The 24,992-nt window shown below is 39.9% G+C and overlaps 1 protein-coding gene across 6 annotated transcripts in view; it reads left to right on the top strand.

Annotated features, from left to right (window-relative positions):
• Positions 1 to 1,041: 1,041 nt before the first annotated feature.
• Positions 1,042 to 24,992, top strand: part of PHLDB2 (pleckstrin homology like domain family B member 2) — a 237,724-nt gene continuing 213,773 nt past the window's right edge. For 3 of the 6 annotated variants that reach the window (XM_003935480.4, XM_074404400.1, XM_074404398.1), the window contains exon 1: positions 1,044 to 1,264. The gene's annotated coding sequence lies outside the window, so the exon portion shown is untranslated. Of the gene's footprint in view, positions 1,265 to 24,992 lie in introns of all 6 variants that reach the window. The other 3 variants (XM_074404396.1, XM_074404392.1, XM_010346008.3) reach the window with 2 other exon arrangements.

Genomic DNA, 24,992 nt, shown 5'->3' with positions numbered 1-24,992 from the left:
CATCTGGGAGATTTAACGATTTATGTTTAAATTTCGCAGGCGTGGGAAGAAACTAAGAGTCAATCACACCAGCGGAAGTCCTAAGGAACTCCTTTCATTGGCCTGGGATCTTAGAGAAGGTGGGGGTTCCTTCTTCCACACCCCTTCAGACTCCATGTTTGGGTCCCCTTCCATGAACACTCCCTTCATGGCAGCCATCTTTCTCTCTCCTGGATTTCCCCTCTGGAGTCCCCTTCCACACTCTCTCGTGGAAGCCTGTCTTCCCCTCCTAAACTCCATCTCTCTCTCTTCCCTTCCACTCAGGGTGGAAGCTGCTTTCCTCTCCTGGATTCCATCTTTCTGGATTCTCTCACTCAGTGTGAGAGTTGGCTGCTTCTTTCTCTCTCCTTCTCCTTTCTTTCTCTCTCTCAATAAATCACTTTCTACAAACACTTTTGAGTCCGGTATTTACTGTGCACTGCGCCGTGGTCCCCTCTCTCATTTTTGAGAGGGCAGGAGACCAAGAACCTGGAGAAACATCCTCTCAGGGGAGCTGAGGGCCCCCTGAACCCCAATATTACAAGCCTTTGTTCCCTCATCCATAAAATAGGAAGAAAATCTCAACATTACCATGAGGATTTGTGGTAATAGTCATGAAATGCATAACACATAACACTCTTTCAATGAAGGGTAGCCATATTTATTCAAAAACCTGCCAGATGATTCTCACCATACAAGAATCTAGTAGAAGAAAGTTCATTATTAAATGGGAGATTTGATAAAGTGACCTCCAGATTTCCCTCTGAGATTGCTATAATCTAAAGGAATAAAAATTTTGTTTTCTCTGTAAACTATTCTCAGAGCCTCTTGTCCACTTCCCAGATGCAGTGACAAGGGATTTTATTTGATTTTATTTGTGGCCATCTGATTTTTGCCACGCAGCTCTGGTTGGATTTAAGCAGGACTTGGAGCCTGTCCTGGTGTGTAATGATTGGCCAGACCAGACGGCCGGGGCCAGGGCGGACTCCCTCCTTCACATCTGTCAACATACCTGGCTGCAAGCAAGTTGCTGCCTGTGACCACTGTCTGCAGAGGCCAGGGAGCGCAGGAAAGGAAGGAGAAAGGAACACCTCACCTTCAGGCTCGGGGAAAAGGAGAAGCCTGTCTTCGTGCATCTTCTCAACATCCCACCCGCTTCAGCAAGGGCTGGAACAGTCGTGGGACATCCCTGCTGAGTCAGTAAAGAAGCTGAGGGAAGAGTCGGGGTTGAAAAGCGGCAGACAAGGTAGGTGATCTCTGGGGTCATGGCCCTTCTCTCATGATCACAAGCGAGCACTGCACACAGCCTTGTCACCAGAGTGCCTCTGAGGATGGTCTGCTGAAGGAAATGCGGTAGACCTGGGTGTGTGTGTCGGAACTCGGTCATCTGCCCATCAGCCTCTTCTGGAAAGCAGGCTGTATTTTCCTTCTGTCTTCTATCTCTTCCGAAAATTGTTGTTGCTCCTGTACACATTTCGGAAACTTGGAAGGTTTTTAAAAAATCTTTCATTATAACAAACTATATGTGTGATTTATTCAAATTATTTCATTCGTAGCTCCATAAGCATGGTTCTGTTCCAGAATTTTGCTTGCATAATTTTTTTCCTTTTTCAAGACATAGCAGAGAGGACAGCGTATGTATATACTAGTATATGGTACAGAATAATATAGTCTGAGAAATACACTGTTCATTCACAGAGCTGTCAACCTCATTTGATGGGATCTCCCAGGAAGTCAACTATATTTTTCTGCTTTGGAACCTAGAGAGTTAAAAGGACTGAAATTACTGGAGCAGAATCAAGCCTATTTACCTAAGCTTATCACATCGGCAGCTAGGTCAATCATTTACTGAGGCTAGGCTGTTTCTTAGCCTGAATGGAGGACCACCAAAGCCTTTGCTGGCCTGAGTCCCTCTGTAGAAAAGACATGGGCAGCAGAGAAGAAAGGCTGCTCTGAAGCTATATTCCAGGTTCCTGTTTGACCAGAGTAATTTTTTTCCTTCCCAGAATAGTAAATATCCTAAGGTTCCCCCAAAACATGAGCAAAACTAAAACGCAAGCCTGATACCGATGCCACTTTAGGAACAGAGCTTGTGGCTTTGCAGGGAAATTCCCTCATCACTGGAGGTCTATATGGGGAAGAAGGAGATGGTAACTGTGAAACAAGTTACTAAGTGATTCTTGAGGAAGAATAATATTATAATCACCAAAGAAAACATGAAAATGTTCCCCTTCAAGTCTGCATTCTAGAAATATGTTATTTTTATTGAATGTGATTCGCTCTTCTTTAGGCCTGAACATAAATCCTCTAATTGCAGAAATGTTGTCACATTGTCACCGCATACAACTTCCAGGCCTGTGCAGTGGTTCCTGGCTCCTGTGGTCATTAGTTAGAAGCCTCGTGATACAGAAGCCCTATCTTTCTGAACTCCCTTTAGGGAAGGAGTTGAGTCATGTAGGACAAGGTGAAGTTTGACATTGCTTTTGTCAATCATTTGTGGAACTGGAGTGACTCCCCTCAGGTAAGGTTTGTGGCTGAATATTTAGTGTCTGAGGCAGTCACCTAGATCCAAGAGTTGAGGCCATTGTAGACACAGACCTGTGTGTGATTTTGGGTAAGTCTGTGGCTACCTCCCAAGAATGTTGTGGAGAATCATGGAAAACTGATGCATTTCTATGAAGACACTAAGCCCTGCAAAATGTTAAGTGTGAATCGGGCTGTTGTCCAGAGCGTGTCTGTAGATAATGCAAGTGATGGAGGTGGTTTTGAAGAGGAAAAACGATCTTGGGGTGATCAAATGCATTGGCTAGGTCAGGCATGGTGACTCATGCCTATAATCCCAACACTTTGGAAGGCCAAGGCAGAGGATTGCTTCAAGCCAGGAGTTCAAGACCAGCCTGAGCAACAAAGTGAGACTGTCCCTGCAAAAAGTTTTTTTAATTTTTAAATGCATTGGCCATATTTCCCCACATTACTGAAGGCTGCCTTAGGGGCAGACACACAGGTCTGACCTGTCCTTTTTTTTTTGTAGCTTCTGGCTCAGGGCCTAAAACATGCTAGAAGCCCCTAAGGGTATATCCAGCTTTTTCTTTTCATGTCCCGAATACTGTATAGTAAGTAGAGGGAGACGATTCTTCAGACTGACTAGATTAGAATAGGCATTGTCATTTTTTTTAAATGTTAGCTAGTTAGAATATAGAAGTCAATTAATTTGCCCAAAATTGTTCAAGTAGTCTGAGCCAGGATCCTACTCAGTTCTGCCTTGTTCCCAACCCAGTGCTTTTCCCAGGTCATGGAGTTGACCATATGGATAAGCATAAATTGGGGAGGGGGGTCACTGAGGTAAGCAAGGCTGACTAATACAGTCAGAGGTTCTCCTCTGGCTCTTGATGTGCCATGCCTGAGCCACTATAACCAAAAGGCCAATATTAGACTTCTGAAAAGGATGAAACAGACAGGAGCAAAAGGAAGTATTTTTAGTCGTGGCAGTAACTGGAGTCTTCTCTGTCCTGTATATTTTCTAAATAACCCAGCTAATCCTCGGGCTAGGACTTTGCCCCTTTTTATACGGTAGACTCAAATCCATGAGCCCCAACTAAAGCACAACCTCTGAACTATTTCCAGAGAAGAAATGACCCTGTCCCAATCTTTCTCGAGGAACTCAAGGATTTACTTACTATCTCATCTCAGCTAATATCCACTCATTTAAATCTAAGAGACTTGGGCACGAAGAGGCTTAAAGCCAGAGAAACCATCAACAGTTCCACCTATCAAGGATCTCACCATCAGCAACCCAAAGAGACCCATGTCAGGTAGGAGTCTAAATGGCTTGCTGGTGTCATTTGAGCAGTGAATGAGTAATGTACGAAGCCTTCATCCACCCCCACCCCTAGTTTCACTTCTGTTCATGTATGTCCTAAAGATTCCATTAGCTGTCTGTCATAAATTCCAAAGAAGCCACAATTCCTGAGCATTTACGAGATCAAGATAGAGAAATGCCATCGCGAAACACAGACAACTAAACGTCTTTGAACAAAGGGTTTATACTGACTTGCCTCACACGTATCTCGAGTGTGTGATAGCAAAGGCATTACAAATAGGCATCACCATGTCCACTAGCACCCTTTACTAATCAACTGACCCTGCATGAACTGTACTCACATGCCATCATTTTCATTAACTAAAACACTAAGAGAAAGAAAGTTGAAGCTAAAACACAAAGACTCATCACGACATTTCACCCGTATCAAATACTTATTATGACCAAAACATGAGCTGCTGCCTTTTTATCTGCACTTTTTTTCATTTAATTTTCATAAAAAACCTATGCAACTTGCCCAAGTCACAGAGCTAGTAAGATGAGGTGAAATTTGAGTTGGGATCTAACTCCAAATCCGAAGTTCTTCAGCGTTCTGTTCTGGGAAACGCACCCAACAGTGTCTACACTGTTCACGTTCTAAGTGTAAAAGGGTGAAAAGTTCTTTCTAAATTATTTGATCAGATCCTCAGAGTATATATTTATTCCCCCTTCCCACTCACACCAGATGTTGTTGATGTTCTTAAGTTTAAGCATAAACCTCAATATGACAGTGGTTTTCCTCTCCTCTAGAAAACGAACCACAAAACCCATGTACACGCATGCACACACACAACAGCAATTGCCCAAGAGTCAGTGCTTTGATTCCTTAAGCTGAGAGGGAAAACTGTTCTTATCTCCTAGTTTATAAACATTGTTTTGTTTGTTTGATTGATTAATGTGATGTACAAGACAAATTTGTCATTTATTATACCAAGATTTTTTTTCAAGTTCACTTCTGCTGTAAAATTTCAGTCTTCAAAATCAGCTAAATTTTTCAAAACTGTCCAGTATGTCAATAGTTTTATTTAATCTTCACCACAGCCCTGTAAGATGAGTACTCTGTTCAGATGATATCCTTTCAGATAAGAAACCTGAGACTCAATACAGGTGAATAACCTTCTCAATCTCATTCAACTTAAGTTCCTGAGGTCTTGGGACTCCAAATTCTTTTTTCTTTTTTCTATCAAATACTCATGCAGTTCTCTGGATTCCTAAGTCTTACAAGTGGTAGGAATGGGGCCTAAAAGCTTTTTATTTAAATTTTCAGAAATTAAAAATTCCAAATGACTACACAGCCTGTTCTCAGGCTACAGAGACCCACTCAAATATTGATTGCTTTGCTTTGGGCTAGAATTCTATCAGGTCAGTGTGGTAATGCTGTTATCCGAATTAGATTTTCATAGAGTAATGAAAATTAAGACACTAATTGTTACTTAATAAAATCTGCCTTAACGGCAAAAAAATCTTTGACGCCCATGTGCCCATGAGCAAAATGAGATATCAAAGGGGTTCATGCTAGGAGAAGGATAAGCCACCACTGTCCTCTAATCTGTTGTGTGCCTAGAGAACAGTATACATGAGTAGGGGCTAGAGAACCCACGGTGTCTTGAGATGCACACGCCCTCTCTAAACCTGTAGTCAGATGATGTCTCATGAGTCAAACAGTTGCCAAATGGTATGGAACCTAAGGAAGTCCTTCTACAAATCGAGAATCCATTATTGTAGTTTCAACCCTACAGAAACCAGCTAGAGTTACAGAAAGAAACGTTATGCCCTAGGAATTCCATTTCAGTCTTAAGATGTTCTGAAAGGTCAGGGAGCCCTGCATCAGCTATGCATCTGGAGGGGATCAAGTGTTTTATTATCCCTAATGCTTCACTGGGAATTGCCCCTGGCTGGCTGCCTGAGTCCCATCCCATGCAATGGCCTCGCTCTCCACACCTTTGCTTTGGTGTTAATGTGTATCCTCATCACACATTTCTGTGACCTCTGAGGTTTTAAGGATCTCGGTGCAGGAGAACCCATAGATTTAGGCAATGAGCAAGCAGAGTGAATGAAACTTCTGCCCCTGACCCACCCAAAACTTATTCCCCTCCTCTCTGCAGTTCCAAGGTCAAATTTCCCATGACAGCAGTAAAGGAACTGAAGATCACAAAATGCTGGCAGTTCACCATGCCTTGGAGGGGTTCCCAGAAAGTGAAATGAAAATGAGATTGTTTTCACATAAGACCTCTGTATTTGGAGGACAGGATTCAAACAGTTTGGATGTGCGATTTCACTGTGCACTGAAGTAACCCCCACGAAGTCTTGTTTGTTGTTTTTCAAAAGCCAAAATAATATCAAAAATATTTCCTGCAGAGAACTCTTAACTAGACAGAATTCTTTTTTGTCATCACTGGGCTGATGTTTTCAAGGATTCATTTCTCAAGATAAGCCATATATAGTGCATTTGGCTGGAGCTCATGTGTATTTCTGTGGAATGATGGCTTTCATCCATGGGGCCTACATTGTGGTGATCTCATTAGATTTCACAAGGTAAACAGCTGAAAATGTGTGGTTAGTATGTAAGCAGGCAAGAGAAAAGAAGACCCAGGAGAGGTCAGCCAGAAGATGTTGGAGTGAATTGGGAGACGGCATGCTTCTATGACCCAAAGAAAGCCAGTACCCCTACAAATTCCAAGGATATGTACCTTCAATTTCAAACATATGTACCCCACAAAATTTAGCTCTGCTTCCTAGAAAGGAATCCTAATCATAGGAAGAGCTAATGGTTAGACTTCCCAGACCATCACTGTCCTCTACCCAAATTCATCTCATTTTGCTTTTCTTTGCAAAATGAAAATTCTCCATTTTCAATAAGAAGAGTATTAGTATAGAATGCGGTTGTGTTGATAAATTGTAGTCCAACAAATTAAACATAAAACAGTCCAACAGAGACATCCTAGGCCTGACATCACTGTTGTCTTTCTCTGTGGCTTTATGCCAATTTTTAGACATCTTGGTGGTGGCTCAGTTTCACATCTTTACTCATCTGTGTCCTAATGATGAATAACCACAAACATTTATTGATGGGTTATCCACTCAGTTCAGCAACAGTCATCTACTCTACCAGGACTGTGTTAGACACACTCCTGGCATAGGAGTTTTTTATATAGGATTAAAAAATCTTGCCACTCATCAGAGATGAGGTCTTAAATTTATCCAGTAGGCCAAACCACAGCTTCTTTAGAGTCCTCTATATTTGTGTCTGTGCATGTGTGTGTCTGCCTGTGCGTATATAGCTGTACTTCTAATCATTATTCAGTACCAAAAAAATAATGGGTTCTCAGTAAATATTTGTTGGTCATATTAACTTGGTAATTAACTAGGAATTTAATCAAGAAACTGATTTATACAAAGAAAACTGGAATTGCTAGGGAAAACTAGGGAAAGAATCCCAAGTGTTAAACATTGTCGTAGAGGGAATAGGACATGGAGGGTCTAGTTGCTCTTCTGCCAACCTCCAGCAGAATGGAACCACACGTAGGAGACCGTGGTTGTGTTTGATTCTGCTACTACACACACTGACAAGGCAACTCTGGGCAAGTCACTTCAGCTCTCTTGGCCTCAGTTTTCTCATGTTCAGAATGGAGGCAGGGGGTTGAGAGTATAACATCTCTAATGTCTTCTCTAGTTTTGATATTCTGTGTTCTATGAAAAACTTCTATAGAAAAGTTTACTTCAAAAGTTCTTCAAGGAAAACACAGGAATAATTTTTATTTCCCTAGGGAGATCATTCCTATATCTTTGGTAAATAGGGGGAATGAAAAGACTGCTCAAGAGATCCCAGCTATGCCACTGTGAAGATTTTATAAACTGGTGAGTCTGGGCATTGATCTTTACTGGAGAAGAAGCCCACTTGGCTAGTAGAGTACAGGGAACCACATCTGAGTTCTCTCGTCCAGCGCTCAGCTTTGCCATGCCTGTGTGCTGCTAATGCAAGCTCCAGCAAGCAGGCAGTCATGACTATCATTCTCTCTTTATAAATGCACAGAAGGCCTCAAAGGTGACAGACTTGCCCAAGGTTACAGAAACATGGCAGTGAGTCAGATGGAACTGTGTGTGTTTGGAGGAGGAGGAGCAGATGACATTATAAACACAAGGCAGAGAGTGAGGGACGGATCCACACCTCTTCTGAAGTTAAGAAAACACAATGGTCACAGGCTGCAGAAGAGCTTTAACTCTGCTGTGGATCCTGAGGTCACCCCTGTCTGCCTGTCTCTCCCTGTGCCACCCCAGGCGCCCTGCCCAGGGTTACTCACCCAGGATGTTGCTAACTGTGTGCCTGTGCTCATGTCCCTTCTTGTGAGCTTCATGAAAGGCTATTTGTAATGAAGAGAGGGTATATCAAGGAAGGGAGACTGCATCCTTGAGGCCTTGAACTGAAAAGGCAGTTTTTTTAAAGAGGAAGTCTGGTTTCCCTATTAAAATCTGCAGAAATGAATGGTCCTCAAGATGACTAGCAGAAGTGTGACATTCCATTTCAAGCATTTAAAAAAATTTTTTTATTGAGGTTATTTTACTTCTCTTTGCTCTTCTTCTCCACATAAAAAGGAAAGAATATGCTTGCTTACTATGACACTGTATGAGAGAAGGCAGCCCGGCAGTAGAACTCAAAGGAACCTACTAATTGCACCAAACAGCAAGGAATAGCTAGACATTTCTGTAAGTAAAGTGTGGTATTGTCATGCCTCACGCTAACCCAGGCCTAGGGAGCACTAAGACCCTGAAGAACCACAATCACAAGTGATGGCAAAGAACCTCTGGTCCAATCAGAAAAACGCTGAAAGAAATTGGGTATCAATGGTTTTATGTCTCAGTAGCATTTAGAGGCTGTATCACTTTGTTGCAAATTATTGTCCTTGTTAAATATGAGAGAGAGAGAAAGAGAGAAAGAGAGAGAGAGAGAGAGAGAGAGAGAGAGAGAGAGAGAGAGAGATCACATTAATTATCATCCCCAAGGGATATCTGGTAATTTTCCAGAGGTATATGAAGAGGGCAGACGATGCCATAAATTCAGTAAGAACAGACTGGTTTCTTGGCAGAGTCTTCAGGTGACTTTTTGTTGTACTCAACAAAAATCTTACTGAGTATACCCACTTCTCTGTTTCTACTCTATTCCTAGTATCTAACTAACTTCTTCTTAGGTAGTCTCTTGGGAAGAGGGATAGATAAAAAGTAACACAATATATAATGCTTAGTTGACTGTTACAACCGTATTAACTACGCTTACTATTTTAGAAGCCGCAAAACTAACAATCACCAAAAGTCGCCCTTGGCTTGCCCCCCATATACATTCAATTCAGGTAGGATAGGAAGAGGACAGGCTTATGATTAGTATAGTATCTCTTAAAGAAGTCAGAGAATTGGAACAGCCCATGATTCAACAACCATCATCAATGTCTAACTTAACTCAAATACAGGCCTCAATTTGTGCCCATCAAGTTAAAAAGAAAAAAAAAACAGTGGGAACAGGAGAGGGGGGGAAAAACCTAAAAACAAAAGCAAAGAAATAACAACAACGATGAAAAAAAAAAAAAAAAGAATTTAGACAAGGTGCTGGAACATGGAGACCATCTCACACAGTCCTAATGCCGACGACCAAATATCAGCTGGCACCTTTACCAGTTCTCCAGTCAGTGAGCTCCATTGCTTCTTGAATCGAAATGAATTCCTATTATCGGACTGGATTCTCCAGCACTGCCAGCTTTCTAGCAGGAGAAAACGTTTCAGAGCATGAGGTAAAATAGAACTCTGTTTTCCTACTTTCAAAAAGTCATCTCATGCACCTACCCATAGCCCTCCCTCAGCCCACTGATAGTCAAGGAAGCCAGAGTCCATGGGTCTCCTATCTGTGCTCGAGCACCTGCCCTACAGTGAAAAAGAGAAGAGGGAGCTTATCCAGTAGAGGCTTTCCAGAAGATGCAGGACTGTTTTCTGATAATCCCATGTTTCACTGCTCACTAGGCCGAAAGGGAGGGAGGGAGCATTTTGAACAGAGGAAATTTTCATGCCATAAATCTTCAGGCATTTGTGGGCACAAAATGTCTGGCTGTGATTGAGATGAAACTAAAATAATTTACAAGTCGTGTGTGTGTGTGTGTGTGTGTGTGTGTGTGTGTGTGTGTGTGTTACATGGAAAGAATTTTAATATGAGAAGGGCATTAAATCAATTTTGCGACAAGAAAAATTCTTTGTCTGGACTATTTCTGGGTGTTGGTTACACAAAACCTAAATAGTTGTTTAATTTCTGGAATTAATTAGTACAAAATATGTCTATGGATAGCGTGTTATTTTCTTTAAAAATGCTACAACACATTTTAATCATTTTTAGAAAAAACACACTACAAGATCCTTTGGCATGTAAAAAATTATTTTGTGATGTCTAAACAAATCTCAGGGTTGGTTAATTATACTGAACTTCAGATGTCTTCAAGTAACTCTTAGCATGCTGAATTTTATATTCCACTACCAATGCATCTTATTTTAGATGATGTTATGAGTAAACTCATCACCGGATAGAGCAGCCTGCACATCCTTTGGTTAGATTGTATGCTTAGACTACTCCCCAAATGTATTTATTTTCCTATTCTGCAGACACATACTCTACTCATGTCTGGTTTGGCTTAATATTTGGCTGGTCCCCTAAAGGGACTGGTTGAGGGTCACCATGTTTCTCTTTTAACCAGTATCTGATAAAACGCTAACTGAGATACTACTATTCTTCACATGCATTTATATCAAAAGCTATTTATTCACACTTCCCCCAGGCCAAAGTCATAATAGCACGTTAGAATCAAATATTTCCCATTTTTCTAATTATATCCAATAAGAAAATATTTACAGAGTGCCTAGCACATTTGACACCTTGCTAAGGGATATAGATTCAGAGAAGAGTAGTTCACAGTTCTGCCCAAAGCAAGACCAACATCTCGTAGAGAAAATGAACCAATAAAGGGGCCAACACAGGATCATATGCAGTAATAACTGAACACAAAGCAGAAAAGTTTCAGATGGATGCTCCCAAATATCAGAGGAGTTGGGGTCCAAGTGGATTTTAAAGAAAAAAAAAAATTTGGATTCACATTCTTCCTTTCTAAAAATCCAGGTTATGAAGAAAAGGTTACTTCCTTGTAGGAATTTGTCTGAATATCCTAAGGAGGTGAACTTACAAGAGTAGAAACAGTTGTGGTGGCCATGGCTATGGAAGTTTTGATCCCTGGAGAAAGAGGATAAAAGGAGAGTCTGGAGAGATTCTTCTAACTAAAAGGTAGGAGAAAGAAGAATTCACACTTTTGAACTTTGCTCTGAGTCACAGTCTCTGGCTAATTCATATCCTTTGGACTGGAGACTTAATTGAGAAACATTCTGTGCAGCCCAAGGTTCACATGCTCTCCCAAACCCTAGAGATTTTTGCCTGGTGGACAAGCTCATTATAAATCTGATTTCTACTCAGTTATGAATTGAACTTCATTTATCCTGGGAGCAACTTTAAATAGGAATAGTGAACAAAATAAATATCTGGAGAAGTAGCAGTGAGGTCTTCTGATGTCAGCAACTGGCACCAGGTAGGAAGCTCAAGGTTAAAGAATAAACATAGCTGACCCAGCCCCCATCCCAACAACCTACATTAGCATCCAGATCCAACTCTGACTTTGTTACTATACATTATAAGCAGAATATAAGTCAGAAGGGTAAGCTTAGTAGCTCTCGACCTAGCCTGGCTATAAATCCTTCTTAAGTTACTTTAGGTAAACATTTAGCATATAAGCGAAAACTTTCATCATTTTAAACAATTTGCCTGTTTCCTGAGGTAGGGCTAACAGATTGTTGAATTTTCTGATTCTTTTAGAAACTCAGATCATGAATTACACTCTTAATGGACCAATTTTTATGTTGGTTTCACTTTTTCATCCACTGAAAGAAAAAATAGCTATAAAGTAATTAGGACAGATTTGGCTACCTAAATATTTAAAACTTATTTTACAAATGCTTACACACAGGTAAAAATAGAAACAATGAACTGAGAAACTACATTTGAAACATAAATAACAGACAAAAGCTTACCATTCCTAAAGAGTACTTATAAATCCTTACAGAGGCAATAGCCCAGTAAAAAGTTTGGCAGAAAATGAACTGGCAACTCCCACAAGAAGAAAGGTTTATGATCTATAATGATATGAAGAGATGTTCAGCCACACTAACAATGAAATAAAGGCAAATTGAAACAGTAAGATAGCATTTCATTTTTATGAGATTGGTAACAATTGAGTAATATTAGATGTTAGTGAGCATGTGTAGAGCAGACCCTTCCACCCATTGTTGCTTCCACAAGCAACAACGTGTCAATCGCTACAACTTCTTTTTTAAGGACAGTTTGTCAAAACGTATTTTAAAATGTTTTCACACAGATAACTTTTGATTGATCAGATCCACTTCCAGGACTTATTTTTAGAAAATAATAATAGCACGGTGCATAAAAAGTTTCCAACAGTACTTAAATATTTATGTAAAGTTTGTTTATAACAGCAAATTTTAAAACAGCTTAAGTGTTCATCAGAGAGGGCTTAGATATAAACACAAATATACACCACTACAATGCAGCCATTTAAAATGATGAGATCCACGTGGCTGTAGTAGCTCAGAGCTACCATTAGTAGTTCAGTGGCCAATAGATCTGTGTTTAAATTTTAGCTCTACTTATTACTAGCTGTGTGAACTTAGGCAAGTCATCTGACCTCCGTAAGCCTCACTAATCTCATCTTAAATAAATGAGGATAACACAACTACCTATGTCTTAACATCGAAGTGAACTAGATGAGAGGATGAATGAAAAGCTCTTGACACCCAGTAAGGACAGAATAACTGTGAACTACTCTTAGTGACAGCCTGTGGATTGAATCCTACTAAATGAGGAAAATTAAGATAAAAATAGCACTGTCAGTTTCTATGCAAGATGGTAAACTAGTCCCATGGCTTTTGATCCTCCCAAGACCTTATTAAAATAAATTTAAAACCAAAAGAGTAAGTTTACAACAGAGAAGAAAGAGGGGGCTGTCAATAAATTGCTGGAAGACAGAAAACAAATGTTGCAGGAGAACAAGACGCGAAGCCAAAATAATTGCATCTGTAAAGCACTGAAGATACTATTTTAAAATCTAAATAAGAAAGTTCTTTTGGTGATTACAAGTATTAGTCATAAAAATTAATAGACTGGAAGATTAGGTTAAGCTTTTTGAAATTTAGAGCAAAATGATATAGGTAGAAATGTGAAAAAGAACAGATATTAAATAATAACGGTTAAAATTAAGATCACAAACCTACTCCAAAAGCACTAGAATATTTTCCAGACACTGAATTATATTCACGCATGTGTTATTTCAGTCAGTCTTACCAGCAACCCTATAAGATAGCTAATGATATTATTGTCCCTTAATAGTTGGAGAGGTTGAAGCATTAAAAAATTTAAAAGGCCAGCTGTGGTGGCTCACACGTGTAATCCCAGCACTTTGGAAGGCCCAAGGTGGGAGGATTACTTGAGGCCAGAAGTTTGAGATCAACTTGAGAAAACTGGCATGACACCATCTCTAGAAGTTTTTTAAAAATTAGCTGGGCATAATGACACACACCACTAGTCCCAGCTACTCAAGAAGATAAGGCTGGATAAGGCTGGAGAGTTGTTTGAGCCCAGGAGTTTGAGGCTGCAGTGAGCTATGTTCATACCACTGCCCTCCAGCCTGGGCAACAGAGCAAGACCTTGTCTCAAAAAAAAAGAAAGAAAGAAAGAAAAGAGCAAAAGAAAAAGAAAAAAGAAATTTGCCCCAGGTCACATGGCTAGTACTCAGGGTATGCACATGGCCAGTGTACCCCTGTGCTGAATTGTCTCTGTCACCTGGGCACCTCCAAACCCCTGCTAAGAGCATCTCTACATCATGAAGAAGCAGGAACTACATTTTTCAGAGTGCTTGCCCAACATGGTTTCAGATTACAGCCTCCAGCCAGGATCAGTGACTGGGAAGGTATCAGATAGAAAATAAGAGACTGTTACTCTCTAAAGGCAGTTTCAGACAGATACACGAGCAAAAGTTGGATGTGAGGTTCGAAGCAGTTTAACATTGAGCATCTGGAATCAGGTACTTTGGGGCTGTGGACTGAGCAAGTCAGTGACAGTTCAAGAAACCTTTACTCCTCCAGCCCTTCCAATGCTTATTCTTTATGTTAAGACACTTCCTACTGAGAACACAGAAATGCTTTTATTTTCCTGATCAACTCTGATATAGGTTCCAAATGCTGAGACCTAATCCTGGAAGTCCAATATCTAACTGACAGGTGTTTCAGAAATAGAACAGAAAACTGAAGGGAAGAAATTATCAAAAAGTAGAATCTTAGTGCTTGAAAGATACAAATCTTACATGAATAGGGTTCATTTCCAGCACAATGAATCAAAAAGTGAAATAGGCCAGCTAGGTACAGTGGCTCACACCTGTAATCCCAGTACTTGGGGAGGCCAAGTCCAGAGGATCGCTTGAGGCCAAGGGTTTAAGACCAACCTGGGCAACATAGCAAGACCCCACCTCTACAAAACATTTTTAAAAATTAGCTGGGTGTGGTGGTCTACATATGTCATCCTAGCTACTTGGGAGGCTGAGGAGGGAAGATCACTTGAGTTCTTTCAAGAGTTCAAGTTTACAGTGAACTATGATCTTGCCACTACACTCTAGCCTGGGTGACGGAGTGAGATCCTGTCTCTAAAAAACTTTTTTTTTAATTGTAAAAAAGGAAAACCAATATGTAGGCAACTTTCTGGTGTTTTAGAATTTTGAAGACTAAAAGAACATATATTTTAGAGAGTAGAAAAAAGTAATCTACAAAAAAATGCAAATTAACTTGTTCTCACGTCTCATCATCATCATATGACGCTAGAAGATACTCGAGAAATGCCTTCAAAGTTAGGGAACATTTCCACCTAGAATTCTATACCCAGCCAACCTATAAATCAAGACTTAGAGAAGAATATAGACTTATCTGGTAGTAAAGACCAAAATTTAAACTTCTGTGCAAAATATTTTAAACAAGGATAAAATTCTAGTTCACTTGATAAACTTTCAGCAGAATGCAAGATAATATACAATCATTTTAATACTATAGATTTATTCACATGAGTATTAAAAATATGTAGCATAGCAAGCTTCTATAGCTATGTATATTATTTAGAAGGAAATATTAGATGTATTTCGGTATTAAAAATACATAGTGGAATAGGGAGTAGTTGACTATGGCAACATTGTGAAGACAGCACAAGAATGACTGAAATTTGGGAAACACCTTGCTAAAGTTAATGCCTTAAGGTATTATTTCTTCCAAATATGTTTACAAAAATATTTGTAGAAGAACGGACTTTCGTGTAAAAGAAGGGACTTAAAGGGCACTACAGAGCCAAAAGCAGAAAGTCATTAACTGCAGCAATACCAGGACAAAGGAGTCCAAAGACTGGGATTTAGAGGCTCACCCATGAAGTCGGCCCAGCTTCCTTGACTTAGACTCATATTCATTGTTTTTTCCCCAACTCCCAATCTCCAGTAGCCTCTGACTGTTTCCCAAGAAGCCTCTCCCGCAGGGAAGGGAACATGAGGATACACTGAGCTGTGATTGCCTACAAGTTCCACTTCTCATTATACAGCAGTGTTTTGCAATCTGACTCCTGCATTAATACCTTCATTTTTACTTCCTCCCATTTTCTCTCTTATTCTTTTATCCTGCTGGGTTGTGTCTTTCTTTATAAGTAATCTCAAATCTTATTTGGAGTGAGACAGAGTTTAACTAAATAACACTAATGATCCTAACTTCACTCTCCTGTGAGATATGGTAACGAGCCTGATTCCCTGTGGGCACATGGATGCACTGGAGTTTCTGGTCCTACAGAGCTGGGATTAACCAAGCTCTTTTGATACAGTACTCAGGGGTTCTTGGTTCCACTAACAGACTAACTTCAGCTGTAAGCAGAAAACAAAATTTATTGAAAGGAGGTCAAATAGTTTATAAGAGGGCTAAGAAGGCTGGTGAAGGAGGCCTGGTGTATGGAAACAAAACACAGGAAGCAAAACGGACCCAAGATGGCATGTGAAGTCTGTTTAAGAGGCTGCCATTGGCATTATCACCACAAACTCTAGCTATGGTTTCACCAGCACACCTGACTCTATCCTTCATCAGAGGCACCAACCTTAATCTCTAAGGATTCACTGGAAATTTGCATTGCGCAGTGAAGACTAAAATCCTTTCCAGACATACCTAGTGGCCTGAGCTTCCAGGGAACTGGGGAAGGAAACATCTAACCCTTTAGGCCTGGGCTTCTTTATTGGTATTTCCTGAAATACAAGGGCAGGGCAGGCAAAACTGTCAAAAGTCCATCTCACTTGGTGACCCTGTGAGGCCCTACCACAGTAGCCAACTCATGTCCCTCTTTATTGTCACCACTTTTTTCTTTGAGACACTTGTTGCCCAGGCTGGGGTCAGTGGCAAGATCTCAGCTCACTGCAACCTTCATCTCCTGGGTTCAAGTGATTTTCCTGCTTCAGCCTCCCTAATAGCTGGGATTACAGGCACACACTACCAAACCTGGCTAATTTTTGCATTTTTAGTAGAGACAGGGCTTCACCATGTTGGTCAGGCTGGTCACAAACTCCTGAACTCAGGTGATCTACCTGCCTCCACCTCCCAAAGTGCCAGGATTACAGGTGTGAGCCACCATGTCAGGCCGTCATCTCTTTTTTCTTGTTAAATTCTGCAGTTTCCAAGTCAGGATACTTTTGCTACATTCATTATATTTGTATAATGTATATTTTCTGCTTATTTCCAAGTCATACTGTAAACATGAGTTTCTCATTTACATTTTTAAAGTCTTCTTATGTGTACTTCTGAATAAACATAGATGAGGCGGAGAAGTCTTTCCTGTTAAATTCTACTGGGACATAAGTTTCACATTACCTATGAGCCTTTTTCATTGAAAAACAAAAATCCTTCCAGAACAAGAGAAGGCTGAAAAATAAGAAGAATAAAAATAAAAAATAAAACAAAAATCCATTTTGAGGATAAGTTCAAAGAGACTGAATGATCCAATGTAAGTAACCACCAACAATGTAAGATGCTTATTTCATGAATTCTTGAAAGAGTTCTTAAACTATGATAGTGCAAAAATCACTGAATTGCTTAACTCAAGAGCTAAATAAATGTCTCTGGTAAATTGGTACCCCAAAAAAAAAAAATTCTGTGAGGAAACAAAGACATCCATTTTAGTAGCATATGAAAGACGATGTAAGTATAAGCAAAAAATAACAGCTGTTGGTTGATACTCTTTGCACTAAATTATATTCATAAGCAAGATTTCTATGTTTTGTTGGATCTGACTTTTCACTGCCCTGTTACAATAATGTTTCTCCTGTTTGTTTTAGTCTTCTTTACATTTACAGTGTCCTGGAGGGTGGTGGTGGTAAATTTAATTTGCCAACCTATGTTTAATTTTACAAGAATCCAGATCAAACTGCTATATAAACAAGAATTGCCTTGCAGGAACTTCTTGGTGATTAGGCTGGAGAAATCACAGCTGAACTAAAAAATAAGCTGCCAGCATTACTTTTTCATTTTCCCCCTTGTAATTTTAATGGCACAAATGAAAGAGCTTTTTTTCTTTAACAATAGTATCCTTGTTAAAAGTCCTTTAAGGAACTGTTGTACTACACTGAAACAGTCTAATTAAACCATTAATATAACAATGATGCCAACAGTTGCTAAATTCATAGAACGCACTTCCATCTCATGGGAGATGTGGAAGGTAATTTTTTTTCTGGTATGTAGCATGAGTCCCAGTTTGGGAACTCCTGTCCATTAGACGTTTCCTTGCAGAGAAATATCATTAATCTGTGATACTTACTACAATAGCATATTATTTTCCTCAACAGAGGTAGTCATTGAAACTGCGTATTATCAAGGCAGCTGTCCCATTAAGTTTTTACAAAGGATTAAGGGGTTATATGAGTACCCAACAGCTGCACCAGCTAGGATAAAACAAGGGTTCCCAAATCTTATGCCTATTAGTATATGGAATGAAACGATACATTCTTTATCAATGCAGTAGGATATTCATATTTAAAAAGAAAATTAAGAATAAAACCTCATTCATTCATTCAAATGCAAAGCATTGTGTGAACACAAATGAAGAAATTTATAAAGAAATATACAACATTGCCCTTTCTCTTGAGAAGTCTACCAGAGTCTCAGTAGGCATGATTTAAAAGTTCAAAACATTAAATAAAATTAAAGATTTCAATAAAAGCCTGAGTCACCGAAGAAATTCTACAAGTTAGTTCATGAATAACTGCTGAACAATACACACGGCTACAATGGAAGTTCAGGAAGTGAGAATATTTCAGGGCTGGAGGTTCAAAGAGAAAGTTGTTACTTTCTCAATCAAGACCTTAAAGATTGGTCTGAAGTGTGTGTATGAAAGTTGGAAGTAATCTGAGAGATCGTCTTCTACTCAATATTTCCTAAACTTACCTGTTGAAAAGACTCATATGAGAAATCTAAAAATAAAATTTCCCAGGGGCCGGGTGCGATGGCTTATGCCTGTAATCAAAACCCTTTGGGAGCCAAGGTGGGCAGATCTCTTGAGGCCAGGAGTTTGAGATCAGCCTGGGCAACATGGTAAAACCTCATCTCTACTAAAAATACAGAAATCAGCTGGACATGGTGGTGCACGCCTGTAATCCCAGCTATTCAGGAGGCTGAGGTACAAGAATCACTTGAACCTGTGAGGTGTAGGTTGCAGTGGGCCGGGATTGCACCACTGCACTCCAGCCTCGGTGACAGAGTGTGAGACTCTGTCTCCAAAAAAAAAAAAAAAAAAAAAAAAATTCTCTGGTTCTTTTCTCTGCCCTGTTGAACTATATATGCCATAGAAAGAGGCCCCAAACTGGTTTTGTTTTTTTTTTTTTTTTGAGATGGAGTCTTGCTCTGTCACCAGGCTGGAATGCGGTGGCACAATCTCAGCTCACTGCAACCTCTGCCTCCTGGGTTCAAGCAATTCTTCTGCCTCAGCCTCCCGAGTAGCTGGGACCACAGGCGTGTGCCACCACACTCGGCTATTTTTTTTGTATTTTTAGTAGAGATGGAGTTTCACCGTGTTGGCCAGGATGGTCTCAATCTCTTGACCTCGTGATCCGCCCACCTCAGCCTCCCAAAGTGCTAGGATTGCAGGCATGAGCCACCATGCCTGGCCCAGGCTGTATTTTTTAACTGCTGCAGGTATCATTTTCATCTGGAAGTTTGGGGAAAATTGTTCTAAGCCAATCTGTGATCTCAGCAATAAAACATTAAACAAATACCAAATGTAAAAAAGCAAAAAGCAGATATGAGACAATGGTGTGTGTGTGTCTGTCTGTGTGTGTGTGTGTGTCTGTGTATGTGTGTATAGACAGATAGTAACCAACAGGGAGTCCAGCAGAGAGGAAGAATATTTGCACAGGAGCCAGGGCCAACAAGCTATGGCCCAATGCCTTTCACACAGTGAATACTCAAGAAATATCTTGTACTGACTCCATAAAAGTGATGCAAAGAACAAAACCAGCCATAACTTTCAAGCATTCGATGACCTATTTATTACTATTACCACCTATATTCTACTCATTTTGTAAAACCTCTACTTGGAAATACAGCCCATTAATCTTGGTCAATTGTGGATTGTGTAGCAAGACTGAGTCAAACCCCTCCATGCCCAGGAAAAATTTAAATCTTAAGGAGGTAAAGAGATTTTGCTGCAGTGAACTAGAAAGTTGAAATTCAAGAAAAGGAGACTGAGCTGCATCTCAGAGAACCTATTCAGGTGTTTATTAGATTGTGGTAGATTTTGCTAAGGCATGTGATAGAATGAATAGCTCACAAAATAATTTTAAACTGGCTTCAAACACCCTGAAGAAAATTGCTCAAAACCAACTCAAGCCCTGAGCATACCACAGAAACATAAATTAGCATATGGGGGATAATCTCACCGTGGCAGGGTGGAGCAAATGACTTCATGCATTTTTTTCACCATCCCCCATCATCAGAGCTCTGGTTCTTAATGCTTCTCTTCACATTTTTCTAGTCAGTGGGAGTTTCTAAATGTGTGTGCGTGCGTGTGTGTGTGTGTGTGTGTGTGTGCATTTTAGGACAGAAATGCCTGTACTCATAGCCTACTAAATTCTAAAATTCTATCATTCTCTTTTCTCATAGGCTCTTTACTTTTTAATGGAATTTGCAAAGCACCTTAATAACAAGTTGATTTATAAAACTTAAATAGAAATAATGTTTTGACATTAATATTTTATTACTTGACATGTTTAGTACACATAGTTTATATATCAGAATCAGAGTTTACTAGAAACATCAAATTTTCATTCAATTATTTTCTAACAAAAATATTTCGAGTGTGTCTATTCTGCTCTTAGTATAGCTTGAAGAATCCATGGCTTGATGTTTTTCATAGGATTGAAGCCATGGGAGGGGAGGGTCAACAACCATGGTAAATCCATGAAGATGGTTTTATAATCTACTAGGTGCTGCACAGACAGAGGCAGCAAGCTATATTTTGCTAATAAGTCCATCAATGTGGGGTCCAGGCCACCTTTAGCCTATAAGCATTATCCTGGAAACCAGGAGTCAGTCAGTAGGGTTTACAGCAGTATTTTGAGGAAGAAAGAAGAAAAACGACTGCTCTTCAGAGCTGATTAGATATGTACATAGATATCCTAGTGACATATCTTTTTTCAATGATTGTCTTAGTCCACTCAGTCTGCTGTAACAGAATACCATAAACTAGGTAGCTTATAAACAACAGAAATTCAGTTCTCACCATTCCGAAGGCTGGGAAGGCCATAATTAAGACACCAGCAGATTTGGCATCTAGTGGGGATCCACTTTCTGGTTCATAGATGGAGTCTTCTCACTGTGTTCCCACATGTAGAATGGCAAATTAGCTCTCTGAGGTCTCTTTTTGTAAGGTGCCAATCCTATTCGTGAGAATTTCATCCTTACCCAAAGGCTTATTCTCCTAATGCCATCATATTGGTGATTAGATTTCAACTTATGAATTTTGGGGAGACACCAACATTTAGACCACAACATTGAGATTTTATATATATTTACATGAATACATATACGCACACATATGTGTGTGTATGTATATCCCATGTGTGAGTGTGCATGCATGCACAGTGGAGAATATATGTTTAGCATGTAAAGTTACTCTTTGTACCAAATGGTTCTAAGATAGCAAAACAATATAACACCTACTAAATGCCAGGTAATTGGACATTATCAAAATCAGTCACCATGCAACCCTATGAGGTGGAAATTTTTATCCCCAATTTATAAGTGAGCAAACAAATCTCAGATTAAGTAATTTGAGGGAGCACAGCTTATAACAGATAAAGTGAGATTTTGTATTTCAGTTTCTCTCTTTCCCAATTTTTTATTCTTAATCAATAGGCTTTAACTGAGTGATTATCAAGAGTTTGTTAGAAATATTGTTGGTTCGTAATAGCAACAATATACGACTTGTAAGACGAGGGGCTTTAAGGGTAGAGCTCTAAGTGTATCTTTCGAATAGAGAAAGCCATATAAAATCTCTGTGTCTTCATGCTTCTGTATTGGATTCAGGCTGTAGCCACAACACTTGTGCAAAAGCATTTCAGGGGAGACTTGCCAGGCAATCTCCACTTCTAGCAGCTCAGGTTTAATGCACGTAATACAGCTTGCCTTCATGTGCATGTTACTAACCCATGTGTGTGACTGACATTCTTTCAGTATATCTGAAGTGAATTAAAATAAGACCACAGAGCAACACAAAGCAGTGAGCAAAACTCTCTTGAAATTCACAAACATCATCCATCAGCAGAAACCATGTTTACATTTTAAAAATTCCTATTTTACTTTACGTGGAGCTGTAAGATGGAATCCAAAGACCCCTCAAACCAGAACTTAATGTCATTTTTGTTGAGATAAAAGAAATTGTTGTACTCCACAGATGCTAAATACAGGTCTCATCAATAACCACAGCTTCCATTTTCTGCCAAAGTTGAATAAATTTTTTTACTATTTTTCAATTAGGAAAAGCAGCACTTCAGACAACAAACAAGGCTTTTGTAACAAACTAGCAAAGTTGGAGTACATTTTATTGAAAGTTATGTTTACATGGTTATTAAAATGCAGATTTGCATTGGATGGTGAGACTCATCTCACACTGGCCTCTGGGGAATGAACCAGAAGGCAGAAAACGTTTTCTGTTTTCTTCCTTCTGTTATGTGCATACAGTTTTTGTTTTCCCTACAGCCACATGGGAGTGGTGAGGCTGAGAAGCAAAATTTGAGTCAGAGCTTAGATTTAAAAACTGAAGCAATAATTTACTCCATTTTCAGTTTCAGTTGTTTCATCCTTTGTGATAAATTGTAGGTGAGAAGTTGGGGAGAGAGGCTGCCATGGGCTCATACATAGCACTGCTTGGAACCTTTAGAACTAAGCACATTTGGATACAAATCCCAGCTTCGTGATTCTCCCATTCCACCTAGAACTACAGTATTATTCCATTGTTTTTTCTTCTGGCATGCAGGTAATTTGAAGCTAATCATCTACACTGGGAAATGAGCAAATGGTTCTAAAAGCAGAAGTGGGTATGGCTACACACGGGAGTATATAAAGCTCAAAGTCTCCTTATACAGGGCATTGATTCAGAAAGGAGCTGACACTGTTGATGAAATTTATCACACAAGATGGGACGTGAACAAATCCTTCATCCTAAAAAGGAGAGAAACTCAGAAGGGAATATGAATGACTAGGGAGAATGAGTCACTGGCAGCTGTTAAGAATCATAGTTAGATCTCTATTCCTGATTTAACTCTCTCCTTTACCCCCCAGAGGCCAGTGGTTCTTAAACTTTAGCAGCATTCGAATCACCTCCAGGGCTTGTTAAAACAGGATCGCTGATCTGCACACCCACAATTTCTGATTCAGTACATGTGGGTGGGGCAAGAGAATTTTTTATCTCTAACAAGTTCCCAGGTGATGCTGGTCATGGATACCACAGCATAAGTTATTGCTTTAGGCAATACCAGTTTCAGAATTGAGTCAGAGAGGCCAAGACCAGTTTATTTACCTGGAAAACCAGCCCAACATTTTTTTAATAGGAGAAAAACATACAAATTTATTTAATATGTATACATGAGAAGAAATTACAGAGTAATTACCCTCGGCCCGACATTTCCTTAAAATAGGTGCTTCTGTGTTAACCTGAAAGGGACACTGATAAAAGAGAGGATGAGGGGTCAGAGGAACACATTTTATCCAACAAGGGATGCCCCCTAATCCCATCCGCCACATTCAGCGAGAACCAGACCAGCGGCTTAGCTGTTGGTTCGTTGAGTGGGTTTTGGTGCCAGATTAGACTTAGATTTGAGATCCAAGTCTACTAACTAAGGTGATAAATTTAAGTCAGTCACTTTTCTAAACTGCAGTATTGGAAGAAGATACAATGGATCTCACAGGGCTGCTGTGAAGTTAAATAAGATAATGTTTAGGAAGCTTTAACGCGATAGCTCACGTATAAATAAATGTTAACTATACATTATTTAATGATATAACTAGCATTACCATGTAATTATTATATAGCCAATATGTATAATGTTCTTACACTCTTAATACATTTTGAGGCGATTATCCCATTTTCAGATATTGGAAACTGAGGCACAGAGGGGTTAAGTACCTTGCCCAAGGGCCTCCTAGGGAGCTCTCTGAAGTTATGCCTTGTGATGCCTTGTGAATTACCATCATTCTAATCTAATCCCAGGCCTCTAAGTATGATCTGATCCAGATCTTCCACCCAGCCCTTCCAAGAACCTGGCCACCCTCCTCAAGATTAAAGGAGGAGGTATTAATTCTCCAAGCCCTCCTGGAGTCTCTCTTGGCCTTTTTTGGCCCACATACTGCTGTATGTAGTTTGTGTCTGAAATGGAAAATTTCTGTAACACAATACTCAGCTCTGATCCCCACAGACTCTCAAATAAGTTTTCTTTCTTTTTTCTTTTGGTTTGGGTTAAAATATGACTTCATGTGCAAAAAAGAAGCCTCATTTCCCAGTACTCTCAGCAGATTCATAAACATTGCAGACTCAAAGCTCTCTGGTTCCTAAGAATTCCAAAGAATTAATACTCCTGTTTTGAAAAGGAGAGCAACGACTAAGAAGTGAGAAGTGGAAAGATTAAAACTAGCTGCCTGTTTGGTGTGGGATACATAGCTGTGAGCCCACTCTCTTCTCCTGCACCTGCAAGAGGCCTGGCATGTATTCCAGCACTTCCACAGGCGGCTCCAAGGAAAGGCAGGGGGCTGTAGCTGCACTGAGCTTTATGATCCTGCCTAAAAGTGAGTGTGCTAGGCAACTGGGCCATGCTAATCAAGGATTTTAGGTATTAGATCCATTGACTCCCTAGCACTCTTTTCTCCTAGAGAGTTAACTCTTCACTCACTGTTTATGCTGTCTGAGCAAGACCGTGCGTTTCTCCTGAGTGAGTTATTTCTATGACAAGTTACTCTAACATAGTAGTGAACTATAACTGCACAGGGCTTTGGAGCTCAATTGTTTGATTTCCAGCTCCATCACTTTCTAGCTGGGTGACCTAGGGCAAGTTACTCAACCTCTTTCCTGTTTTAGTTCACTCATCTGTAAGTGGGACTTGTCATCAACCGTGCGTTGTGAGATTTCCTTAGGAATAAATTATTAATAACTTATCAAGTGCTTAGGGTCATTCCTGATACATAGTAAGCGTCATATATCTTGCTATTATTATTTATTTTTATTTTTATTTCTACTACTACCACCTACTGCAAGGAAAGGAGCAGTGCTATATTTGAATGTTTGTATCCCCCAGAAATTCATGTTTTAAGATCCTAGGTGATGGTTATTAGGTCGTGGTATTAGGAGGTGATTCGGTCATGAGGACAAAGCCCTCGTGATTAGGATTAGTACCCTCGTGAAAGAGACCCCAGAGCAGGC

This window comes from Saimiri boliviensis, chromosome 8, assembly GCF_048565385.1.
Source record: "Saimiri boliviensis isolate mSaiBol1 chromosome 8, mSaiBol1.pri, whole genome shotgun sequence".
Taxonomy (NCBI): Eukaryota; Metazoa; Chordata; class Mammalia; order Primates; family Cebidae; genus Saimiri; species Saimiri boliviensis.
The sequence above is the reverse complement of the archived record's forward strand: the minus strand, read 5'-3'. Positions and strand labels throughout refer to the sequence as shown.